The sequence below is a fragment of the Bubalus bubalis genome, chromosome 7 (assembly GCF_019923935.1).
Source record: "Bubalus bubalis isolate 160015118507 breed Murrah chromosome 7, NDDB_SH_1, whole genome shotgun sequence".
Taxonomy (NCBI): domain Eukaryota; kingdom Metazoa; phylum Chordata; class Mammalia; order Artiodactyla; family Bovidae; genus Bubalus; species Bubalus bubalis.
This window is the reverse complement of record NC_059163.1, coordinates 80,369,307-80,373,254: the sequence shown is the minus strand read 5'-3', so window position 1 is coordinate 80,373,254 and position 3,948 is coordinate 80,369,307. Positions and strand designations below refer to the sequence as shown.

Sequence of the window (3,948 nt, the reverse complement as noted above, 5' to 3'; positions counted from 1 at the left end):
GTGCTTTTTTAAAGAGAGATCACAGCTTCCTTTGTGAATCATCAAATATGCATTCATGGCATCCTTTTCAAAGGCTTCTGTTCATTCCCAACACAAAATGTTAATCCACCCTCCATTGCTGCCTTTTGTTTATTTTCAGATGAATCTGTGATGCAAACAACATCATACTCTTGATCTTTAGGGGTATGGAGTCTCAGTTCACTTGAGGACAGGTGGTCATGCCTCACTCCCGAGTAGTCCTGGGGGTCAAGTGGGCCCTGAGAGGAGAGGGGGCTAAAGGATGTAGGGTACTTTGGAGTAGATTTCTGTGGGCGATCCCTCACATACCCTAAACCCACCATGTGATTTCCACCAACCTGGGAGCATCCCCACTAGGCAACAACAAGGCCACACGTATGCAGGAGGGGCTCAGCCCCTAGGAATCAGGCTCAGGGAACTTGCACTTCTGGAAGTTCTTAGCCCAAACCTTCATGCTACTCACTGGTCTCAGGTGTGCTATGCCTGATAGCTCTAGCTCAGTGCTACTGAATACAGGTCTGAGGAAGTCACATCAGCACAAACAAAAAACTTGTTAAATATGCCATTTCATGAACTCCACAGGAGAATCATAGTTAGACTGGGGCCCTGATTTCCGCAAAATTTGTGTGACTTCAAACCTTTGAAAGAAATGTTTGCTGTGTGGTTCCCACGCAGTTTCCCATTAGCATTCCATGATGAGGGTTTAGCAATAACACCTGTGCCCTCCCCACAGAGTCTATTGATCACAGTGGGAGCATCTGCGTTGTTTCAACACCAGGTGATTCTAAGTTAGGCCCAGTTTAAGTATGAGGCCTTCGGGGTACATGGGTGAGAGTTGCTTCCAGTCTTCAGTCCTTTTCCGTTTGGGGAGTGCATCGTTGTTTGCTCTACATAGGATGAGACGGGCAGGGCGGTGTAGCCCGCTTACTCTACGCTGTAGCAGTCTGGGGGCACACTGTGTGAGGGGAGAGCACGTGCAGACAGGAAAGAAAAACCTCACAGTTTTTTCTGTGAGAAAAAACCTCCAGAAATGAGCTCCATGCAGGAGCTCATTGTTCCTGAATCTTTTTCAAAAGGCTGGCGTTTCTGGGTTCTTTTGCCTGTGGGTGCTGTAGGAACAGATGCAGGAGCTGTGTGGATGCCATTGAAGTCATTCTCAAGATACTGATGTGGTTCTCAGCATAACATCGATGAGAAAACAGCTCAGAGCGGGAAGAAAAGGAGAAAACGGCAGCTTCTCAGGTAAATGTCCTGTCCTGGGTCAGCGGCTGTGTCTGCTTTTCCTCCTGAAATGTCATGGATTGAGAACCTGTAAGCCTTTCATTTTCTACTTCTGATGTTTCTGTCTAGCAAGGCTATTTTCCACTACTTTTTTTCCCCTTCCTACGATAGTCAAACTCAGGTCTTTACTTCTCCCCTGTGTTTCAGAGTCTTTCCCCATTATCTGCATCCAGGCTCCCCACAGAGCATGGAGCATTCTTACCATGAAGTGGTGACCCTCAACTATCGAAATTATTCCTTTGGTGAAAGAGCAACATGAGAAGGCATTAATATCCAAAATTCCCTATGGGATAATTTCAGATGTTGAGATACTAGTGAAGAAGGGAAAGTGGAATGGCTACTGTACATCTGAATGCAATGTCAACTTACCACAACAGGATTAAGAAAATGCACTTTTAAATGGGATGGCATTAGTGGTCCAGATAAATCAAATTTCTGGGAAAGAAAAGTAATTAGGAGGTATTTTTCTCTGTATGTTGATAAGAAAGATTATTTAAATACAGTATTAGAATCAGAGAACATGGGAGGTGTATGTAGACTGAAATTTGTAAAACTGACATTTTTTTCATGGTAGTTTCAGATTATGATTTTCTTCTGTATTTTCACCCAGAATACCACAGCAGTGACAATGTGTCTTGTGTCCTTCAGTCCTGTGATTATCATTTGTCCTATTACACCTGAGGTTCACTGGTTCAGGTGCGTTCTGTAAGATTCCTTTGCTATGAAGTTCGTATATTTTACCTTTGGTAAAGGTTTGGTGTGATTCACTGAGAAATGTGCATAAACCATTGTGATAAATCTGGAAACTCCAATTTTTCCCCTAGTTTTCTTTTGCCTCTAGTTTGCTTTGGAAAATGAACACCTTCACATTTGTTTAATAAAGATACTAGCTTTTCAAGTTGTAATCAGCTAAGACTTGCTCTTTAAGTTTCTATTATACTCTACACTCATGCAACAGACATACTCTGCTTTATCACGTCTTCATATTTTCAAGAGTTTATAAGAATCATATTAATGTATGCTCAGTTGTATTGTTTCTGAAATATAGCTCAAGTCAAATGGTAAATAATTTCAGAGATATCAGATTCAGAACCAATAGCTCTAGCTTATTTTATATCATTCTGTTTCTATATTTATAAAATGTAAAGTGTATCATCCAAAAAATAGATTATAAGATTTATCCAATTTAAATAAATAGTATTCTTCTTTTAAAATTTGGTAGAATTTACCAGTGAAGCCATCTAGTTCTGGTATTTTTTTGCTGGGAGGTTTTTGAGAACTGATTCAATCTCTTTAATAATTTGGTCTGCTTAGATTGTTTTAAATATTTTCTTCATGACTCGGTTTTTTACTTTTAATTTTTTCTTTGGCTCATTGATTATTTAGAAATTGTGTTGCTTAATTTCCACATACTTGTAAAATTTCCAGACTCTGTTCTCTTGTTCATTTCTGGTTTCTTACCATTGTGATTGAAACAATACTTAGTATATAAGTGATGTAAATAGAAAGACAAATAACTTACATTATCACTTTGTGCAGAATCTAAAACATGACGCAATTAACCTCAAATGAACCTATCTATGAAACAAACAGAATCACAGACATAGAGAACTGACTGGTGGTTGTCAAGGGGGAGGGGTTGAGGGAGGGATGGAGTGGGAGGCTGGGGTTAGCAGATGTAAGATTCTATATATGAAATGGGTAAACAGCAAGGTCCAGCTGTAGACCACAGGGAACTATATTCAATATGCAGTGATAGGAGCTTCCCTGGTGGTACAGTGACTAAGACTCCATGCCCCCAATGCAGGGGGCCTGTGTCCAATACCTGGTGTGGGAACCAGATCCTACCTGCTGCAACTGAGAGTTCATGTGCCACAGCTAAAGATTCCACATGCCACAACCAGACCCAGCACACGAAATAAATAAAAATAGACATTTTTCAAAATCCCATGATAAACCATAATAGAAAAGAATATTAAAGAATGTGTGTGTGTATATATGTGTGTGTGTAACTGAATCACTAAAAATACTTAGTATGATATCAGTCTTAAGTTTGCTGAGATTTGTATAGTGACCCATAATATAACCTGTCCTGGATAATGTTCAGTGGGCAGTTGAGAAGAATATGTATTCTGCTGCTCTTGCAGGGACTGTTCTGTTTTTGTCTGTTAAGCACATCTGGTGTAAATTCAAGTTCAGTACTCCTTACTGATTTTCTTTCTGGATGGTCTATTCATTGTTGAAAGTCAAATATTAAAGATTGCTACACTTATTTTTTTCTATTGTCTACTTTTCTATTCAAATCTGTTAGCATTTGCTTAACACTTTAAGGTCTTCCACTGTTGGTGCATATTTATTTACGATTGTCTTCTTGATGAATTGACAATATTATCATTATATAATGACCTTATTTTTTTCTTGTTGCAGCTTTTGTCTTAAAATCTGTTTTGTCTGACCTAGTTCTAGCTACCACTGCTTTCTTTTGGTTTCCATGTGTTTGGAATATTTTGTTCTAAAGCTTCACTTTGAGCCTATTTGTGTTTTTAACACTGAAGTGAGTCTGAAAGGCAGAGTGTAGTTTGATCTTTTTTTATGTATCCAGCCACTCTGAGTTTTGACTAGAAATTTTAGTCAAAACATAATATATTT

The 3,948-nt window shown here is 39.1% G+C and overlaps 1 long non-coding RNA gene across 1 annotated transcript; it reads left to right on the top strand.

The window, feature by feature from the left end:
• The first annotated feature begins 848 nt into the window (after nt 1–848).
• On the top strand, nt 849–3,576 carry LOC123334469. Its single transcript, XR_006552351.2, has 2 exons — nt 849–1,260; nt 1,447–3,576. It is a non-coding gene; the product is annotated as an uncharacterized LOC123334469 (long non-coding RNA).
• Nucleotides 3,577–3,948: the final 372 nt, after the last annotated feature.